General features: G+C 43.8%; 2 pseudogenes; both read left to right on the top strand.

Annotated features, from left to right (window-relative positions):
* Positions 1–4,271: 4,271 nt before the first annotated feature.
* On the top strand, positions 4,272–5,210 carry LOC110286144 (annotated as a pseudogene).
* Positions 5,211–22,263: 17,053 nt separating this feature from the next.
* Positions 22,264–23,022, top strand: LOC110286142 (annotated as a pseudogene).
* The last annotated feature ends 323 nt before the right edge of the window (positions 23,023–23,345 follow it).

Genomic DNA, 23,345 nt, shown 5'->3' on the forward strand with positions numbered 1-23,345 from the left:
AGTTACTAAAAGCTTTTTGCTAATCCTCACTGATCACCCATAATTGCATAATTTCAGCATTTGAAAGAGGTACTACAATTTTAGCTGGATCTGTTCCTGACAATTGATATAGTCATATTCTACCTTTCATAATTCAGAAATTATAAATATATATTCTTTAATTTTTCCTTTGTTTATGAACTAAGAAAATCCATTCCATAATACTGTCTTCTTTTTGCATAATGAGCCCAGTAGGAGAATGAGTTGAAGGTAAAATGACCAGAATACAGTCAAGTTTAGGATCAATTACATCTGCATATACCTCTTGCAGACTTTATTCTACAAGACTGAATTTTTTTTGCTTCATCTGTTAGATATCTTGGACTGTTAAATTTGAATCTCCTTGTAATATTTGAAGCAAATTACTTAACTCATACTACAACTTAATCCAGTTATAGACCTTAGTCGGTTAATATCTCCCATATTCATTTTTTAATTTTGTTTTATTTAGTTTCCTATGCATCTGTACCTTTTGTGGTCGAATTTTTTGTTGGCTGATTTTATAACCCAGATAACAAAGTGAATCTCCTCTTCCTATTTTTTCTGGAGCAATCTGCAAACTGCAGCATGGCAGAATTTTTTGTGTTACCATAAACATATTCTCTAAAACATCTCTGTCAGAATCAGCCAACAGAATGTCATCCATATAATGATAAATGATAGACTGAGGGTATTGCTTATGAATAATTTCTAATGGTTGATGCACAAAATACTGACATAAAGTTGGACTATTTAACATTCCCATTCCAGTGGTGTCTCTTTAGTGGATAACTATTAGTCCAAGTAAGTACTGAGAAAGAAAACCTTTCTCTGTCTTTCTCATGCAAGGGTATTGAGCAAAGCAATCTTTCAAGTCAATTATTATTATAGGCCATGATTTTAGTAGCAAAAATGGTAAAGGAAGTACAGGCTTTAAAGGACCCAATTGGTTGAATCACCTTATTAATTGCTCTTAAAACTGTTATCATTCTCCATTTACCTTTTTTTTGTTACAACAAACACAGGGGAGTCTATATGGGCTGGTAGACTCGTCTACATGTCAAGCCTCCAGCTGTCCTTGTACCAGTTGTTCAAGTGCCTGTAATTTTTCCTTTGTTATGGACCACTGCTTTTACCACAAATGTTGGTTTGATAACTATTTTAGGGGCAAGGCTGTTGGTATGTCAGTTGTGGCCCCTTTTATAAATTTGGAAATTTAATCCCTGTGATGTCTTGTTTTTTGACCAAGGGAACAGCTTACAATTGTTCCCTACCACATGTATCAATACCTTCCCCAGGATCAGCTACCATAATACCTCTAATTTCCTTGTTTGCTCTCCCCAGAATTGCAGGAATATTAATTTGAGTATACCATTGTTGTAAAAGATCCCTTGCCCATAAGTTTATGGGTCTATCAGCCACATAAGGTCTCAACTTCTGTAATGGTTAGTCGTGGTTGTCAACTTGACTATATCTGGAATGAACTAAAGTCCAGAATTGGAGGGTTCACGTGTGATCCAGATCAAAAGGCTGGAAGACAAGTTTCTGACCTGAATGATCATGGAACACGGAGATCATGAAGCAGAGTACCATGAAAAGCTTAGGCCCGGGCAAGGTAGTACAGGCCTTTAATCCCAGGAGACTGAGGCAAGGAGATAGCTGAGTTCAAGGTCATTCTAAGACAAAACAAGTTCCAGATCCAGGAGTGGTGGCACACACCTTTAATCTGGGCCACACCTTCTGCTGGAGACTTACATAAGGACATTGGAAGAAGGGGGAATTCACAGTTCTCTGTTTGCATTTACTTGCCAGAACATGTGTTAGAATCTACTTCTGCAGAAGACCAGGTGAAACAACTAGCCTCGTGGGACTGAGCAACTACTAGACTATTGGACTTCCCATCCACAGCTGCCCATTAGTTGGACTAGAGACTGTAAGTCATCACAACAAATTCCCTTACAATATAGAGACTATCCATGAGTTCTATGAGTCCAGAGAACCCTGACTAATACAACTTCCCTGTTTGCCCTTCCAGTCCCACACAGGTAATCCATGGAACACTTTGTCTTATTTGTGATAATTTACCAATTCCTATAAATTGTGTGTAAACATTCTGAAGTGGCCAATCTAGGTTCCAAGACTTTTGGGAAAGCATCCTAACATCAGTTCCTGTATCCACCAACATTTCTATGTCCACACCATTCATTGGTAACATTAATTTGGGTCTCTGATCATTGACCATTGTTTGTCAGAACACGTTTCCTAATACTCCCAAAAGCTCCTGTTTGTTGTATTAGAGTGGCATTGCCCCTTAATGTAAAGAAAGAACAATTGAGCAATCTATCCCCTGCTTTAAATTGCATCTCCTTTTTTACATTTTCTATGTTTTTTTATTTCTTCCTTGCTATCTCCATCTACTACAACTGGGAAGACAATAAATCCTTGAGAAGTTAATCCACTTCTTTCCAAGATTATTCCCACTGTTGCTGAAGGAAAGGGAGCATACAATACACACCAGTGGTTAACTTATGACATTCAACTTTTGGGGATAATGTAAAAGAGGTATCTGTAGCCAGATCTAAAGCTGCACTTCCTTCTATAGTATGGATAAGATCAGGAATACCTAATTTTCTTTTCTGCTTGGTACCTCCTGACTGACCAAAGGAAAACAGATCTTATTGTGGGGCCTTGAGAGCTGACAGGTCACTTGGTTCTTTTCCCAGTGGCAAGAGGTTAACTCGTATGTCTTAGATCAGCAGTCCTCTGACCAATGTTTGCCTGTTCCACAGCGACTATAATACCTTGGAAGCCTTTGTGACTCATTGTAACCAGAACCAGCTTGTTCACTTCTCTGATTACCGTATTCTCTAAAATCAATGTACCTGTCTTTTTGGGCTCTGGATCTTTTAGCCTTATGACTTCTTTAGAAATGACCAAATTGATCACAATTAAAGCATCGAGCATTTTGATTTCTGATATCTCTAGCTACAATTTGCCATATGATATTGGCATCCTCAGGGTGCCCTCCCTGAGCACCAATATCAGTTGTTTCCCTTATCCATTCATCTGTAGGGGCTCCACATGCTTTAAATGATCTGAATGCTCTCACATTCAGTGTTTACATTCTCAAAGGCCAATATTACTATCAGTGACTGGATTCAGGGTCTGATATGGTTCTATTCACAGCTGAACTCAACCTCTGTAAGAATCGTGTAAAAGCTTCTCCAGAATCCTGTATTATTTTAGTAAAGGAGATGGATTTTTCCCAGGTTCCTCAACCAAATAAAGTGGCAACATGACATTGTTCAGTTTACACCATCATAAGATCTGATTTGTTCTTGTAAGTCAGCATAACGCTCTTCACCAAGTAGATGGGTCTTTGGTAACATTTATTCCTCTTGCTAAATTACATCATGCTATTTGTGACTTTGTGCCTCCACCAGGTCAACCATTGTAATTGTTGGCCAGCTTCTAGAACAGCTGACACCAATCCCTTCCAATCTTATGGGATCACCCTATGCTGTGTAGCCCAGTTATAAATAACTTTGACAAGAGGGAATGTAACCCATACAAAACAATAGACTCTTTAAAATGCTTTAAATCTAGCATTTCTATTTGATGCCAGATCAGTTCATTATAGACAGGAATACCATCATTAGCAGACATATGCTGGACAAGGACTAGGAAGGCTGAAGTTGGCTTGCAAATCCTCTGGTGGTGTACTCGGTTGCGCATTAACCCTTTGTGTCTGTGCCGCCTTGTCTCACCGAGGTGCTTTGGGCACCTGGAAGTGACTGTAAGTGGAGCAGGGCAGGTGGCACTTTACCTTCCAGCCTATTTTTCATCGTGCAATATATGCCTGAACTATGTTATCCTGCTCCCCCAGGCTCTTTTTGCTTCCCAAGCATTCCGACCTCTAGTCGCAAACTCTCTACGTGCATAGCCAACTCTGCAATCTTTTCTAGCAGAGAATTGAGTGAACCTTCTGAGTTTTCAGCTTTCCCTCCAAACGTTTTCAGAATAGTATATGTGAACAGTACAAAGCAAAAACAGAAAACGCCACGGGGAACAGAGTAGGAGACCACCCCAGCGACAGTAGCTGCCATCTCGCCAATTTTCTTTAAGCAACATGGCTAACCCCTCATAATCTGCTGTTTCTCTACCTCATTAGAAGCAGAGTTACTGTGATTGGAGAAACTCCACGAGGACTAAGAGAACAGCTTCTTCACTTGTTCATTGAACAGGAAGAGAAGATGTTGGAACGGAAAGTTTTAAACAAACACTACCCACCTGACTTTGACTCAGCGAAGATCCCGAAACTCAAGCTACCAAAGGACCGGCAGTATGTGGTGCAGCTGATGGCCCCCTTCAACATGAGGTGTAAGACATGTGGAGAATACATCCACAAGGGGAAGAAGTTCAACACACAAAAGGAAACAGTCCAGAACGAGGCATAACTGGGCCTGCCAATCTTCCGATTTTACATCAAATGCACATGCTGCTTGGCCGAGATCATCTTCAACACAGACCAGAGAACACAGATTACACCTTGGAGCACGGGACCATGCGCAACTTCAGGCCCCGAAGCTTCTGGAAGAGGAGGAGAAGTGCGTGCAGAAGGAGTGAGAGGATGAGGAACTGAACAACCCCATGAAGTTCCTAGAGATCCAGACAAAGGACTCCAAGCTGGAGATGGAAGTGCTAGAAAACCTGCAAGAGACCTGAACCGGCGGCAGGGCAGGCGCACGTGGACTTTGAGGCCATGCTGCGGCAACACCACCTGTCTCAGGAGCAGTGGTGACAGCAGTAGGAGGAGGAAGAAGAGCAGGAGACAGAGGCCTTGCTGGAGGAGGCTCGTCATTGAAGGCTTCCGGAGGACTCTGACTCAGAGGATGAGGCTCCACCTTCCCGACCACAGGCAGCTTTAAGACCCAACCCCACAGCCATCCTCGACAAGGTACCAAAGACCAAGAGGAAAAACAGAGGCCCTGTGCAGCAAAGCACAGTTGGCAGACTTGGTTGTAACAAAGAAGGTAATGACGGAGGCTAGCAGGGGCTCAGAGCAGGTCCGGGTGCCTGCCACTGGTGCCCCTGAGAGCAGAAAGGTGGCCAACCCTACACCCCAGACACCTGGTGCCTCCTCTCTGAGCCAGCTGGGTGCATATGGGCACAGCGAGGACAGAGACAGCTGAGCATCACTGATGCTCACCCTGGCATCAAAGACCCAAGAAATGAGGAAATGGGATCAAGGAAACACCTTCAGCAAAGGCCTCAGGACCATTTCTGCCATGGGTCCTGGCAAGGTGTGGAGAAACAATGTCCCCAGGACAGAAAGCCTGGTCCACTCCTTCAGTCCTTGAGTTGTGTGGAGCCTGTTGGCTGCTCCCTTCCTGCCACAGATCTAAACACTGACATGGAACAGGGGACAGTGACAATGGACACCATCTCCAACCATACACAAGGTCTGGGGCTTCACCTGCATGCAAGACAGTAGTACTGTAAAAAAACAAGAATAGAAAATGAATTGAAAAGCAAACAACAAAAAAGCAGTTACCCATTATGCCTAAGCCATGTTGGGTGCCACCTGTAGGCATGAATTTTTTGCAACCTACTTTTAATAGGGTTCAACCTCTCCTCTAGCCCACCACCGAGCAAGAGGGAGTGGAAGACAAAAGTTATTAGAATAGGGGGAAGTGGACCTGTTCAGCAATAGTTCTTTGGGGACAAGCTTGATCTTCTTTGGCAGCAGTTCAGTCCTGTAGTAAACATCAACCTGACTCAGCAGCTGCAGACCAGTCCTCTAAGCAGGCAGATGCCAGGCAGCTGTAGTTCAATCCTGAAGAAACTGCCAGGCTCTTCATCTGGCTTTAGGAGAGGCCACAGAGGTGGCAAGCTGCTGCAGGAACCTCATGAGCCATTCTTGGGTGAGTTTCTCTCAATGGCAGCGTTATCACCAGCTCAGCTCAACAGCACTGTGTAAGGTGAACCAATGCATGCGTGTCTTTAGCGAAGAATAGCAAGGCGAAGCAAACCAAACCAAGGCTTACTGCTCATCTCCCACTGCTCTGTGGGGGCATATTTATACTCCTTCATCAAGTGTCCTTTCACGTGTTTGCCTTAACAAGACGTCCTTTCACCTGCGTGCCCCAGCAAAACATCATTTGACATAACTAACTTTCCAAAGAACTAGAAGGTTCCAGTTTATGTGGGTATGGGGTTGGGGATTGGGAGGGGCTAGTTAGTGAGTGTCATCAGAGTGAAAGTTGCCCCATCTTTGAGGACTTTTACGAGTCAAACAAGATAAAAGGGATAGTGTTGATAGGTTGGAATGGTACCTGATATATGGTACTATGAAGTAAGTAGTACTTATTTTATTTTGTCATTATCATTGGTGGCAGTGCTATCTATCTTGTAGTATCATTGTGAGCAGAGTATTAAATGAAATGAAGTAACAAAGTTCCTAGCAGATACCCTGAGACACAAGACTCAGCTGGAATTAGTTCCTGCCCTCCTTCTGAGGGTTCCTCCCCAATCCAGTCCACTCCATGAAGCTTTCCCCTGCTTCATGCCCCCTGGATCGAAACATGGAGACATTTTTGTTATTTTGGGACCTCATGGGTGAAGCATGACTACCAAATATACAGGTTGTTGTGGGAGACCTGACTTCTTCCCACTGAGTTTCAGGGAAGCAAGTAAGCTTGCCTAGAGGTAGCATCCCAGACAACAGATGGTGAAGTTGAGCTCCCTGTGCTGGTTTAGATAAGAATAGCCCCATGTGCTTGTATGGATGAATATTTGGTCCCAAATTAGTGAACTATTTTGGAAGGATTAAAAGATGTCTCCTTGTTGGAGGAGGTGTGTCAATGGGAGTAGGCTTTGGAGTTTCAAAAACCCATGCCTAGTACTACCTGAGGATCCAGATATACTACTCTCCTGGGCATATACCCAGATGTTCCATCATGCAATAAGGACCCATGCTCCACTATGTTCATAGCAGCCGTATGTATAATAGCCAGAAGCTGGAAAGAACCCAGATGTCCCTCAACAAAGGAATGGATACCGACAATGTGATACATTTACACAATGGAGTACTACTCAGCTATTAAAAACAATGAATTTATGAAGTTCTTAGGCAAATAGATAGAACTAGAAAATCCTGAGTGAGGTAACCCAATCTCAAAAGAACACACATGGTATGTACTCACTGATAAGTGGATATTAGCCCAAAAGTTCAGAATGCCCAAGATACAATTCACAGACCACATGAAGCTCAAGAAGGAAGACAACAGTGTAGATACTTTGGTTCTTCTTAGAAGGGGGAACAAAAATATCCATGGGAGGAGATACAGACACAAAGTTTGGAGCAGAGACTGAAGGAAAGGTCATCCAGAGACTGCCCCACCTAGGGATCCATCCCATATACAGACACCAAACTTGACACTACTGCAGATGCCAAAAAGCGCTTGCTGACAGTAGCCTGTTATAGCTGTCTCCTGAGAGGCTCTGCCAGTGCCTGACAAATACAGAAGTAGAGGCTCTCAGCCAACCATTAGACTGAACATAGGGTCCCCAATGGAGGAGTTAGAGAAAGGACTGAAGGACCTGAAGGGATTTGCAGCCCCATAGTAAGAACAACAATATGAACTAACCAGTACCCCCAGAGCTCCCAGGGACTAAACCACCAACCAAAGAGTACACATGGAGGGACCCATGGCTCCTGTCACATATGTAGCAGAGGATGGCCTTGTGGGACATCAATGAGAGGAGAGGCCCTTGGTCCTGTGAAGGCTCTATGCCCCAGTGTAGGGGAATGCCAGGACAGGGAGGGGGTGGGAGAGCACCCTCATAGAAGCAGGGGGTGGGTGAGGGGATGTAATAGGGGATTTCCAGAGGGGAAACCAGGAAAGGGGATAACATATGAAATGTCAATAAATAAAATATCCAATATATATCAGTCCCAGTGAGTATTCTCTAGATAGATAGATAGATAGATAGATAGATAGATAGATATAGTATATAGTATATATGCACATACATACATATGGATCAGATGGAAGCTCTTCTACTGCTCTAATGCCATGCCTGCAATGGCCTGCTGCCATTCTCTCCACCATCATGGTCATAGACTAAGCCTCCTAGAATTGTAAGCCCCAGATTAGATGCTTTCTCTTATAAGTTGCCTTGGCCATGGTGTTTTGTGGACATTAATAGAAAAGAAGGAAGACATTCCTAGATGTCAGGGCATGGCCTGTCACAAGTTTGGCTTTATAAAAGCAGACACTGAGGTGGAATTTAAGGTGTGAATTGAGTGTGTTTAGAGATTAATCACTATGAGAGGGAAGAGTGGGGAGCCAGATGAAGAGATGAAGAAAAAAAAAAAAAGCTGAACTTCAGCACCAGATCAATGAGGCCTGGGCCAAATCCACAGGACAGTGCTGGTGAGTGTTGCCACTTGTCTCAGTGGGAAGACAAAGGCAGGGCTTCACACAGTGTCTCCCTCAATTCCTGCATGGTGTTTGTTTCTGCTTGTTAACCACCACACCCCTTCTATATTTTCACCAGAATCTCTGGGTTTGAGCGTGGTTACCAAGCATTAGCAATGCTCCTTCTTCAAGCTCTACTTGAGAACCCAGCAGAGGATGGACTGACAAAGGAAGTGGACCACACTCCTCAGGGCTAGATGCAGCACCCTTGCTGTTGCAAACTGGAGGAAGAGAGTTTCCTCTCAGCACTCACCTCTGTCAGACTCTGAAGACAGAAATAACAAGCTCAGTAAGAAAGGAACCTGTGGCACATGCTGTAAAGACACGTGTAACAGACTTTTCTTGAACATACCAGAGAGTCACAATCACTTGGTGTGCCTCATCCATTAAGTGCTGAGGAGACACAATAGAGAAAGGACTATAAGAGAAGAACCCGCCGGGGCGTGGTGGCGCACGACTTTAATCCCAGCACTTGGGAGGCAGAGGCAGGCGGATTTCTGAGTTCGAGGCCAGCCTGGTCTACAGAGTGAGTTCCAGGACAGCCAGGACTACACAGAGAAACCCTGTCTCGAAAAAAAAACCAAAAAAAAAAAAAAAAAAAGAAGAGAAGAACCCTGAGGAACAGAAATAATGTTACCAATGCTTCTTCTGCAAGGTCTACTTGAGAACCCAGCAGAGGATGGACTGGCAAAGGACGTGAATGCCTCTCTCAGCATCTAGAGATAGAATTCAGGGGATGTACACAATGCGAAAGGAAAACAGAGCATAATCGTCTAAAGCAGTAGTTCTCAGCCTTCCTATAACTGAGACCCTTTAATATATGTCTTAGGGTTTATACTGCTGTGAACAGACACCATGACCAAGGCAAGTCTTATAAAGCACAACATTTAATTGGGGCTGCCTTACAGGTTCTCTAGAGGTTTAGTCCATTATTATCAAGGCAGGAGCATGGCAGCACTCAGGCAGGCATGGCACAGGAGGAGCTGAGAGTTCTACATCTTCATCTGAAGGCTGCTTGCAGAATACTCACTTCCAGGAAGCTAGGACTAGAGTATTAAAGCCCACACTCACAGTGACACACGTACTCCAAGGCCATACCTGCTAAGAGTGCCATTCCCTGGGCCAAGCATATTCAAACCATCACAATACACTTCCTCATATTGTGGTGACCCCCAACCATGACATTGTTTTCGTTGCTACTCCATAATGGTAAATTTGCTACAGTTAATTATCGTACTATCAGATATGCAGGATATCTGGTATGCGACCCCATGAAAGGGTCCTTCAATCCCTAACGGTGTTGAGACCTACAAGTTGAGAACCACTGCTCTAAACTAACCTCCAACCGAAATTTGGGATTTCCTTAAATCATGACACAAAGCTCAGCACTTAGTAAGCACCTGAACCATCACCACTAGTTGTGAACCCACTTTTGTGTTTTTCACAATTATTTTTGTTGGTGCTTTGCTTTAGAGGCAGGATCTCACTATGTAGTCCTGACTGGCATGAAAGTGGCTGTATAGACCAGGCTGTCCTTGAACTCACATAGATACACTTGCCTCAGCCTCCCTAGTGCTGGGATTAAAGGCATCCACTACTACACTCTGTTTTGTATCACAATTATTATTATTATTGTGGATCTCCTGAAACACGGTTTGTGTTGCCCAGTCCTTTAGGATTATTACTCTCTGGTGTTTTAATTGTTTAATCATCATATAGTGTATTAGATATCACTATGACATTTTCCAATAAAGTATGTTCATGTGGTTCTTTGTCACCTCATCTCCTCCACCCCTTGCTACCAATGTTTCTCCTTCTAGCTCCCCCTAACCTGCTTTTTTCTTTTCTCATATCCCATATGTCCTTTCACCCACCTTCCTTCCTCATCCTTAGTATTACCCTCTCTTGGTCTCCTTTCTAAACTTTTCGACTTTACCCACATTTATACCTGTCCACTTATATATCTTTTATTCTGTGCTGGGAATTGAACCTAGAGCCGTATGCATGCTGGCAAGCACTTTACCATTGATTGAGCTACATTATCAACACTTGGTCTATTACTTTCTAAATTCTCCTTTAGATCTTGGTTTTTAATATGTTAACAGAGAAACACAGTCACTGTGTTATATCACACATTTCTTGAGATGGGTTGCTCTATGTAGCCCTGGCTGGCCTAGAACTTGCTATGTAAATGTAGTGGTTTGAATGAGAATGCCCCCCCCCATAGGCTCATATATTCAAGTGCTTGATCTCCAGGTGGGAGGGGGAGGATTAGGAAGTGTGACCTCATTGGAGGAGGATGTCCATCAGGGGTGGGCTTTAAATTTCCAAAAGCTCACACCATTCTTTTTTTTTCTTAAAGATTTATTTATTTTATTTTATGTATATGAGTACACTGTAGCTGTACAGATGGTTGTGAGCCTTCATGTCATTGTTGGGAATTGCACTTTTAGGACCTCTGCTCGCTCTGGTTGGTCCTGCTTGCTCCAGCCCAGAGATTTATTTATTATTATGCATAAGTACACTGTAGCTGTCTTCAGATGCAACAGAAGAGGGAGTCAGATCTCAGTTACTAGTGGCTGTGAGCTACCATGTGGTCGCTCAGATTTGAACTCAGGACCTCTGGGAGAGCAGTTAGTACTCTTACCTGCTGAGCCATCTCGCCAGCCCAGTTCACACTATTCTTAGTTCACTGTCTCTGCCTTGTACTCCAGTGCCATGCCTACCTGTAATGCTCCCCTGCCTCATGATGGTCATGGGCTGGGCTCACCCTCTAAAAGTGTAAGCCACATTAAATGTGTTTGTCTATAAGTTGCCTTGGTCACAATGTTTTGTCATGGTAACAGAAAAGTAATTAAGACAGTTGCCAAATTTAATATTTAATTTGTAATAATTCTCTGCTCCTGCCTCTTAAGTGCTTCAGTTATAGACATGAGCCACCATGTCTACCCTTTATATCACATATTTTTAATTAAAAAAATTTGGGGGGGGGCAGGTCTTTCTACATAGCCCTGCTGTCCTGGAACTCTGTGTAGGCTGGCCTCTAACTCAGAGATCCTCCCCCTCCCTCTCCCCCTCCCGCTCCCCCTCCCCTCTCTCTCCCTCTCCCCTCTCCCCCTCCCCTCTCCCCCTCCCCTCTCCTTCTCCTCCTCCCCNCTCCCCTCTCCTTCTCCTCCTCCCCACTCCCTCTCCTTCTCCTCCTCCCCCTCCCCCTCTGCCTCTGCCTCCTGAATGTTTTAAAAAGTGTGTGCCATTGTGCCTGGCATTCTTATTAAGAATTTATATAGCTGGGACTGGAGAAATGGCTCAGTGGTTAAGAGCACTGACTTTTCATCTAATAGACACAGGTTGAATTCCCAGCACCCCACAAGGCAGCTTATCACCGTGACTCCAGTTCCAAGGAATCTGACACCTTCACACAGACACACATGCTGGCAAAACACCAATACATATAAAATTTTTTTAAAAATAGCTGAGCAGCCTGCTATCCCAGTGGGAACCTCCATTCTCCTGCCACCTCTCCCCACACCTTCATCAGACCTGTGGATCCTGAACCATACAGGTTAGTTTCCCTTCCACCAACCCTCTTCCCTGCTGGCTGAGTCCTCTGGGGCAAGCCAAGCAGCCCTGAGCAGCCTGCTATCCTAGGGGACCTCCAGTCTTCCACCACCTCTCCTACCACCTTCATCTGACCTGGGCCTTCTGAACCTTACAGACCCGGATCCTGAAACATACAGAACTTCAAGTCCAGAATCAAGGGCCTGCCACAACAGGACCTTGGAGGTTCACCCCCATCTCAATACCTATGACAACAGGAAAAAACAGGGACTAACACAATCCAGACGGCGAAAGGTGTGGAACCGTGAAAGGGATCCTGTTTTCTGGTTGAGCTAGGTTTAAACCCCAGAGACACAGCAGATAACTCTGCAAGGGATGGAAGGCAGAACACAATCAACAAGAGCCCTGGCAATATGACACCTCCAAAACACAGCTACCCACTACAGCAAGCCTTAAATCAATCTTATAAAGATGATAGAGGCCTTTAAAGAGGAAATGAATATATTTTTAAAGAAATACTGGAAAATACAATCAAATATATAGAGATCTTCAAAGAAGAAACAAATAAATCTCTTATAGACATACAGGAAGATACAACTAAACAGGTGAAGAAAATTAATAAAACTGTGTAAGACCTGGAAGTGGAAATAGAAGCAATAAAGAAAACACAAATTGAGGAAATTCTGGGGTTGGGAAACCTAGGGAAAAGAACAGGAACAACAGATGTGAGCATCACCAACAGAACAAAGGGGATGGAAAAGAGAACCTCAGACATAGAAGATACAATGAAGAAACTGATACATCAGTCAAAGAAAATGTTAAATCTTTAAAATTCCTGACACAAAATATCCAGGAAATCTGGGATACCATATAAAGAACTAACCTAAGAATAATAGGAATAGAAGAAGGTGAAGAGTCCCAGCTCCAAGGCCCTGAAATATTCTCAACAAAATCATAGAAGAAAACTTTCCCATCCTAAAAAGAGAATGGCCAACTAATGACTGCCCCAACTTAAGATCCACCCCATGGGAGAGAGCCATCCCCTGACACTATTAATGATACTCTGCTATGCTTGCAGACAGGAGCCTAGCATAACTGTCTTCTGAGAGGTTTCACCCGGCAGCACATGGAAACAGATGCAAAGACCCACAGTCAAACATCAGGCGGAGCCTGGAGAGTCTTGTGGAAGAGTGCAGGATAGAAGTGAACAAGTTGGAGGGGTCAAAGACACCACAAGAAGATCCACAGAGTCAACTAACCTGGGACCATGGGAGCTCACAGAGCCTGGGCCACCAACTAGCAAGCATGCAGGAACTGAATTTAGGCTCCCTACATATTTGCAACAGATGTGCAGCTTGGTCTTCATGTGGGTCCTCTAACTGGTAAAGCAGTAGCTGTCTCTGACTCTATTGCCTGCCTTTGGATCCCCTTCCCTCTACCTGTACTGCCTGATTGGGCCTCAGTGCCTAATCCTACTGGGACTAGATGCCCCAGGGCAGGGTGTGGTAGTACTCAAAAGAGGGGGGCTCCCCTTCTGTGAGAAGAAGGTGAGGGGCCGATGGGGGAGGGACTTATAAGGGTAGGACTGGGAAGAGAGGAGGGAGGGGGCTGTGATGGGGATGGAAAGTGAGTTTTAGACGAGGAAGGACATGTACTAAATACTCTGTGTGACCCTTGCAGCTTCTGAGTTTACCTTATTGGATTCTAATTCCACCCCATACATCTCTGGAGCCACCTCCTGTAGCTCTCTTGTCAAATAGGGAAGAAATGAATATAAAAGGTTTCTTAGCAACATCCTGAGATATAACTCAAGCCATCAAATGGATGGATGTGACTAATGCTGAGACAACTAATTGCTTACTCTTTCTTGGAGAAGCTTGTAGACACAGTCCAGTATATCTTGTTTCCCCTTCTTGGGAAACACGTACCCCCACTTGGTACACCCTCTAAGTACCTTTCTTTTTAACTCTCCTATTCAAGCTTATATTTAAAAATCTTTAAGAAAATAACCAACTCTGCTTTATTGTACAGGCTAGACCTGGAATTCTTTTCAGCATGCAAGCCATGACTCCCCATTTGGCCCAAGTCAGGCCTCTGAAAGCTAAGGTGAATGCCTCAGGCTGCCCACGGTGGTAATGCAGAGGTATATCCTGTCTGAATTTCCTCTCCCTTAACACAATGAGATTACGAAGGGTGCTGCATGGGAGAGAAAGGCATACGTGATGAGAGACTGATGAAGCTAGGTTTGACAGTTGTCATAAAGGTTAAAGGAACTCAGGAATGATTTTAAACAGGACACAGCTCACCTCCTATACTGATTGAGATCAGTCCTCCAGCAATGCGGAAGCAGCAACAGGAGCCAGAACACCTGGATGACATCAGAGGAAGAGAAAATTATCAGCCAGGATAGTGGATAGAAAGGTCACTTTTCCACACATAGAGATATAAAAATTAGGAAATACATGAACATTGGAAAAACAACAATTCCATACTTGGTATGTTTTAGTACCTTTAAAGATAGGTGGGATAAATAAAATTGCAAGTAGCTCAGTATTAGGACATCCGCCTAAAGTGCATAAGGACCTAGGATAGAGCTCAGCATCTCAAACATTTTAAATTAAAATTATAACTCAGTGTCTGTCTTAGTTAAGGTTTTACTGCTGAGAAGAGACACCAATGCCAAGGCAACTCTCACAAGGACAACATTTAATCGGGGCTGGCGTACAGGTTCCGAGGTTCAGTCCATTGTCATCAAGGTGGGAGCATGGCAGTACCCAGGCAGGCATGGCACAGGAGGAGCTGAGAGTTCAGCGTTCTGAAGGCAAACAGGAGAAGACTGGCTTCCAGCCAGCTAGTGGGAGTGTCTCAAAGCCCACCCCAACAGTGAGACACTTTTTCCAACAAGGCCACACCTACTCCAGCAAGGCCACACCTCCTAATAGTGCCACTCCCTGGGCCAAGCATATTCAAACCACCATAGGAGGAAATAAAACTTTTTAAAAGGATGGTTCTGATATGGTCCATGTTTTCTAAGTTTTAGATTTTAAGATTTCATCACTCTGTCACAAATTACAAGTTNACCTAATGAGCACATTGTATCATTCAACCTAATNCANACACCACAGAAATAGAGAAGAAAATTATGAATAACACCAAAAATAAGCAGAAGAAAATGCACTAATCTTTTGGTAGTATAGTCATAGGAGACTAAACAAAAGTATATTGCTACACTGATCTTCAAGCATACTGGAGTTTGGATCCCCTAGTGGTCATAGCCATCTCCAATTCCAGGAAAGCAGACAGCATTCCTAGGTAGTGAGATTAGTCTTAATGGAAGCTCTGAGTTTCTCCGAGTGACCCTGTATATTAGTTAGGGTTTTACTGCTGTGAACAGGCACCACGACCAATGCAAGTCTTATAAAACACAGCACTTAATTGGGGCTGGCTTACAGGTTCAGAGGTTCAGTCCAATATCATCAAGGCAGGAACATGACAGCATCCAGGCAGGCATGGTGCAGGAGGAGCTGAGAGTTCTATATCTTGTTCTGGAGGTAAATAGAAGACTGCAGCTAGGGTGAGGGTCTTAAGCCAATGCCCTCAGTGACATACCTACTCCAACAAGGCCACACTTCCTAATATGGATACTCCCTGGGACAAGCATATATAAACCATCACACTTGTTTCCATGAAGCAGCTATGGAAGAAGATTCTCAGCATCAATTTCAGGCTTCCACTTGCACGTGCATACAAAAGGGCAGGCAGGCAGGCACGCATGCACACACACATACATGCATGCACATGCATGTGCACACAAAAGGGAAAAATATTAGAAAATCATAAATCACATAAAAAGAAATGTGAAAGATGTACTTAAAGATTACTTACTAAAAGTTTTGGAAGAAGCCAAAGCACCCTTATTTACAGATGAACATTGTTGCTTACATGAGAGTTCCTAACGACTGTACCAGAAAACTCATAAAACAGCCAAGTGTTAGAATATAAAAGTAACATACAAAAATACCTATAAAAGCATACAAAAATCAGTAGCCTTCCTATATGGTAATATCAGACTGCTGAGGAAGAAATCAAGGAAATATTTTCTTTCACTATTACCTTAAAAAATACCTTGGAATAATCAAGAAAATTAAATACCTCTACAGTGAAAACTCTAAACATTCAAGATAGAAGTTGAAGAGTCTAAAAATGAAAAGTGCTCCCATGCTCATAGGTCAGAAGAATTAATATTGTACAAATGGCTACTTGTCTTAGTTTGGGTTTCTATTGCGGCAATGAAAACGCCATAATTTTGCAGGCAAATGGATGGATCTTAAGAATATCATCCTGAGTGAGGTAATCCAGAACCAAATGGACATGCATGGTATGTACTCACTTATAAGTGGATATTAGACATAAAGTACAGGATACCCATGCTACACTCCACAGACCCAAAGAAGCTAAACAAGAAGGAAGGCACAAGTAAGGATGCTTGAATCTCACTTAGAAAGTAGAATAAAACTATCATAGGAGGCAGATGGACAGAAAGGACTTGGAGGGAGAAAGGATGGGGAGGTGAAGTGGGTGTTCAGAATCAGGTGTGGGGAAGGATAGGGGGATGGCCAGATGGCCATAAAAATGAATGGAAATCTGCAACTGACAGGAGTGGGAGGTGGGGGGCATCTCCAGGATGAGACAGAGACCTGGGATAAGGGAAGCACCCAAGAATCAATGGGGGTGACTTTAACTGTGATTCACAACATTGGTGATATGGAACCTGAAGAGGCTACTTCCTGGGGCCAGTCAGGAACACCTGTGGATCAATAGAGACATTAACCCACCCACAAAACTTTCAACCCAAATTTATCCAGTCTACAATAAATGTAGGCCCAGGGGAAAGAGTACAGACTGAAGGAATGGCCAACTAATAACTGGCCCACCTGGAGACCCATCCCATGGGCAAACACCAATCTCTGACACTATAATGCATGCAGACAGAAGTATGGTTGTTCTCTGAGAGGTTCCACGTAGCAGCTGACTCAGACAGATAAAGACATCCACAACCAAATAGTTTACTGAGCTTGGGGATTTTCACGGAAGAACAGGAGAAAGGAAGAACTCCAAAGGAAGACCAACAGAGTCAACTAACCTGGACCCTTTTGGGGCTCTCAGAGTCTGAACCACCATCCAAAGAACATACATGTGGGTCCCAAACGATTGGAGCAGGGGCTATCCCAAAAGCTGTTGCTTGTCCGTGGGATATATTCTTCTAGCTGGGCTGCCTTGTCTGACTTCAGTGGGAGAGAATGTGTTTAGCTAGCAAAGACTTGAAGTGCGGTAGGGGGTAGGATATCCAGAGGACCCTCACCTGCTCAGAGGAGGAGAAGGAGCATGGGAGGAAGGATTGTGGGAGGGGTGACTGGGAGTAAAGCAGTGAGTAGAATGTAAAGCAAACAAGCAAAAAGTAAAATTATATTTAAAACACCATCAAAGATTGAAATAGTTATACTTGATATAATTAGTTCCTTTTAAAATCTGAATTATTTTATGCTTTTTTGTTTTGTTTTGATTTTGGTTTTGTTTTGTTTTTCGAGACAGGGTTTCTCTGTGTAGCCCTGACTGTCCTGGAACTCACTTTGTAGACCAGGCTGGCCTTGAACTCAGAAATCCACCTGCCTCTGCCTCCTGAGTGCTGGGATTAAAGGCGTGCACCATCTGAGGAGCCCATCAAACCCTCAATCAAGAAGAGACACATCCGCAGAAGAGAGAAACTTCTGTGGCACAGCAGTGTATGCTGTCAGGAGGCACCTCCATTAGGTCATTTCTACCCTACCTGGACCCTCAATCAACACAGCTACTTCCTACATTTCTCCCAGCTCTCTCTTTCTCCCTCCCCCTCTCTCCCTCCCTCTCTCCCTTCCTCTCCCTCCCTCCCTCCATCTCTCTCTTTCTCTCATTTTTTTCCAATTCAACAAATGTTTATAAAACGCCTCTTATGGACCAGGACTAATGTGATGAATTAAGCAGGATTGCTCTAATTTCAAGGAGCTTCTAGTCTCATTTAGGAGGCTGGTAAGGAGTAATTAGAGAAAATAATTTCAAATGCTATGATTCTTATGACATTAAAAATAGGATAGTGGCTAGAGAGATGGCTTAGCAGTTAAGAATATTTTCTGGGGGGGGGGCTGGTGAGATGGCTCAGCGGTTAAGAGCGCCGACTGCTCTTCCAAAGGTCCTGAGTTCAAATCCCAGCAACCACATGGCGGCTCACAACCATCTGTAATGAAATCTGATGCCATCTTCTAGAGTGTCTGAAAACAGCTACAGTGTACTTACATTAAATAAATAAATAAATATTTTCTTTAAAAAAAAAAAGAATATTTTCTGATCCTTTGGAATTCTGAAAGCAGCTTACAACCACGTATAACTCCAGATCCAAGGGATTAGATACCTCTGGTCTCTCCAGGTAACTACACTCACACGCACACACGCACACACACAAAGATGCACACACACACACACACACGTAAAAATAAATCCTAAAAGTATTATAGAGATAATAGTTAATGCTTGTTAACATACAAAGTGAGTTCCAGAACATTGACAAAGACCCTGACTCAAAAATCAAACAAGCCCAAAAAAGTTATTATGTATTTGAATGTTTTATCAGCATGTAAGTGCACAATGTGCATACAGTGCTCTGGGAGGCCAAAGGGGATATTAGATTCCCTAGAGCTGGAATTGCAGTCGGTTTTAAGTTGCCATATGGGTGCTGGGAATCAAACCTGGATCTTCCTCAAGAACACCTAGTTCACTTAACTGATGAGCCATTTCTATGACCCCAGGAAAAATGAATTTTAGAGCTAGGGCTGGCAAGATGGCTCTGCAAGTAAGAGCACTGACTGCTCTTCTGAAGGTCCTGCGTTCAAATCCCAGCAACCACACGAAGGCTCACAACCATCTGTAATGAGATCTGACACCCTCTTCTGGTGTGTCTGAAGTCAGCTACAGTGTACTTATGTATAATAAATAAATAAAATTTTTTTTCAAAAAGCCATAGAGCTAGATGCAGGCTCATAAAAGGAGAGTGCCAATTGAGAATAGAAGCAGGGTCCAAATGGACCACTGAGGGATACTAACATATAGACATGGGGAACAGAAAGGAACAGCAAGATTGGGACAAAAACTCCCCAGAAGCTAGAAGAAAGAACATTGGAAGGAAGCTCGTGTAATTAACTGGGTCAGTAGTTAGTCACTGTCATTGTCGTTGTGATGTTAGTCTAAGAAAGTGTTGAAGACTATGTTGAAGGGATAAGAATCCAAAGAGAAGCATAGCCGGGATGGCTGTGCCTACCACTTTGCCTTGAACAGTCTCAGTTTACACTGGATTCCCCACATCTCACCCAACTGAGCACTTTATCCCACATTACTCTTGCCTTTGCACTAAACGTTACTATTAATACTTGCATTGCGGATGGGCATATAGCTCAGTGGTAAAGCAATTGGCTATCGTGCACAATCCTGGGTTCTGTCTTAGTTCTGCGCCCCACCCCCAAAAGTTGCGTCATTAAAATACTTTTGGTTTGCAGAGCATAGTGGCATGTAACTGGGGTCACAGCTAGTTGGGAGGTTGCAGGTGGAGTATAACAAATTCCAGCCTTAAGGCCACTTAGCAAAGCCCTGATCAACATAAAAAAAATATTTTTGTCAGGCAGTGGTGGCTCATGCCTTTAATCCCAGCACTTGGCAGGCAGAGGCAGGCAGATTTCTGAGTTCGAGACCAGCCTGGTCTACAGAGTGAGTTCCAGGACAGCCAGGGCTATACAGAAACCCTTTCTCAAAAAAAAAAAAAAAAAAAAAAAAAAACTTCAGTTTTTCTAGTCAAGTTTTCTCTGTGTAGCTTTGGCCACCCTGAAACTCACTCTGTAAGCAAGGCTGGCCTCAAACTCACAGAGATCTGTCTGCCTCTGCTGCCTGAGTGCTGGGATTAAAGGCATGTGCCACCAGTGCCCAGCAACATAAACAAAACAAGCAAACAAACAAAAAAAAACCCCTAAAGGCTGGGGTTTTAGCTCAGTGTTAGAGCTCATGCCTCAAAGGCCCTGAATTCTAGTCCTGATACACAGTACTATGTAATCAATGCTGCAGCCATAGTAGTAATAATAGTAACGTCAGCAGAGAGCTACAGTTTACTCCACAATTCTCACATAATGAAATCTGAGTGACAAGCATTGGTAACTTGTCTCTTTAAAAATACTGACTTGCCGGGCGTGGTGGCGCACGCCTTTAATCCCAGCACTCGGGAGGCAGAGGCAGGTGGATTTCTGAGTTCGAGGCCAGCCTGGTCTACAAAGTGAGTTCCAGGACAGCCAGAGCTACACAGAGAAACCCTGTCTCGAAAAACCACCAAAAAAAAAAAAAAAAAAAAAAGGTAAAAATACTGACTTATTATATATTTGTGTGTGTGTGTGTGCAATGTATGTGTATCACCTGTGTTCAGGAACCTAAGTGTGTCAGAAGAAGGTTCCAGATGCCCTGAAACTCAAGTTACAAACAGTGTGAGCCACCATGCAGATGCTGGGAACCAAATCTGGATCCTCTGCAAGAGCAGCAAGTGAGCTTCTTTCCAGCCTCTCACTTCTTAAAAAAAAAAAAAAAAAGACTTATTTATTGTATGTGCATGAGTGTTCTGCCCTCATGAATGTATGTGCACCACACATGTGAGTGGTATCTGTGGAAGTCAGAAGAGGGTGTCAGATCCCCTGGAAGTGGAGTTATACATGGGTATGAGCCACCATGTAGGTGTTAGAAACCAAACTTGGGTCCTTTACAAGAAATAGCAGTAAGTGCTCTTAACCTCTGAGCCATCTTTTTCTACTCCTTTTTCTAACGTTTGTGGTTGGAACATAATTCATTTCCTCATCATGAAAGCAGACAAATCAGTGATAAGAGGAAATCTGCTCAGATTTTAGCAGCTGGGAACAGCTAACCACCTCAAGTCTCCAGAAGGGGTGGAAGGAAGCATTTGCTACCATCCAGCTGCCTACTGCTTGGTGTATTGGTCAGTGAGTGAGTCCTTGGCCTGGACCGTATTAGTTCCCAACCTATGGGTCGCGACTGGGGTCACATATCAGACATCCTGCATATCAGATATTTACATTAGGATTCATCATGATAGCAAAATTACTGTTGTGAAGTGGTAACAAAAATAACTTTATGGTGGGGCGTCACCACAACATTAGGAATTGTATCAAAGGCTCACAGCATTAGGATAGGTGAGAGCCACTGGCTAGGAGTTGTAAATGTGAGTTTCAGAAGCTGTCAGCTTAGTAAGAGCAATGGAAGATTTGAGAATTGGCGGGACAGCTGTACATGAAATACATGTGAGAAGCAATGGAATGTACAGGAAGCAGTCTGAACGTTCTTTCAACAGTAAGTGCACAATTAATTGTTTTACTAATTGATGCTTTAAACAACTGTGGGCTGGAGAGATGGCTCAGAGGATAAGGGCACTGTCTGCTCTTCCAGAGGTCCTGAGTTCAAATCCCAGCAACCACATGGTGGCTCACAACCATCTATAATGAGATCTGATGCCTTCTGAGTACAGTGTACTTAGCTTAAATAATTTTTTTTTTTTTTTTTGGTTTTTCGAAACAGGGTTTCTCTGTATAGCTCTGGCTATCCTGGAACTCACTTTGTAGACCAGGCTAGCCTCGAACTCAGAAATCAGCCTAGCCTACCTCTGCCTCCCAAGTGCTGGGATTAAAGGTGTGCGCCACCATGGCTGGCTTTTTCTATCTTTTTTTTTTTTTTTAATAAGTCTTTAAAAATTTTTTCAGCTAGGCTGTTGTTGACCCTCTGGCAAAGGCAGTTGCCTGGGTGATAGCTGATCATGTAATGCTCCCTGCCCCAGGGTCAGAGCACCGGTTCTTGGGTTTGACTCATAGGATGACAAGCCAAGGTTTGCAGATCCTCTGAGGGTCTAGAATACTGCTTTAGGGTGCGTGTGTATGGATTTGCCCTGACGCGTCCTTGTCACAGAGAGATGCCAAGGTGCAGGAGCCTGGTTATCTGAGGTTACTCCACCTTGGGTTTAGCTCCAGGATCTCCGGTCTTCCTCCGCACCATCCAGGAGCCGCTTGAGCAGGGTCAGAGGGGAGAGCCGGAGGCCACGGACTCACAGCTGGTGTGGCGCACGCGTGTGGACCGCATGCCGAGCCGTTTTCCTGGGGTCGTGGGACCGCCCGCCTTGGCCCTGGCGGAAGGCAGCGAAGGATCAGGTGGACATTCTTCTCACCAGAATTCCAAAGGCACTGTCAAGCAGCATAAAGCAGACAGAATCAAGGAGGGTCACACAGTGTCCTCACACATTGCCAAACTGCAGGAGTTATGGAAAACTACTCAAATCCAAACAATTCATATCCCAAATCAATGTCAGATGCATCTGTTCTAAAGCATCCAGAACTCACCTTGGGCCAGAAGCGCTATGTATGCATCATTGCTAAGATCTGTAACTCCAGCTATCTGAGGACCTTAATGAAGAGGCAGTACATGCATCTATTTCATCACCGGTCACAGAAGACAGGTGTCTTCTCTCACCACAGAGGCCATATCAGCTCTCACTGCTCACAGAAACAGCATCCCCCCTGTACTACATGGAGACACCATCTGGAGAGAGAAGACTCTCTGAGCATTGCAGCTGAAACACCTGAAATGATCATACATTCCCTTTGGCGACCCCTGAGACACAAAGATGGGTTAAAAATTGGATATGCATCTAAAACAAGATGCAAGTCCCTGAAGATTTTTAGATAGAAGACCAGGCAGACTGTTCTTGCTACCAGTTCCGTCTAATGATTATCAACCATGCATGAATGAAGAAACAAAGGAAGAGGATCTACTGAATAAGTGCATGCACTCCATGTCCATCCAAGAACAAGGCTCATCTCACATCAACCTGACAGTCTAATCCTCCACACCAAGTTCAGCCATCAGCTAATATCCAGATGCACAGTGGACAGGGAAGAGTTGGAGCCATGTATGGGATAGTGCTAGTAGTAACTGGTATGTTATTTTGGTTGTTGAGAAATTTATGATAGCCGCCTTTGTCTAATATATTTCTGTGTTATATCTGTGTAATGTATGCTTATTTCTAGCTAGAACAATTAAAATTTTACTTGCCACATTAAAAAAAAAAAAGTTCAGCCGGGCGTGGTGGCGCACGCCTTTAATCCCAGCACTCGGGAGGCAGAGGCAGGCGGATTTCTGAGTTCGAGGCCAGCCTGGTCTACA

Source organism: Mus caroli, chromosome X (assembly GCF_900094665.2).
Source record: "Mus caroli chromosome X, CAROLI_EIJ_v1.1, whole genome shotgun sequence".
In the NCBI taxonomy this organism is placed as follows: domain Eukaryota; kingdom Metazoa; phylum Chordata; class Mammalia; order Rodentia; family Muridae; genus Mus; species Mus caroli.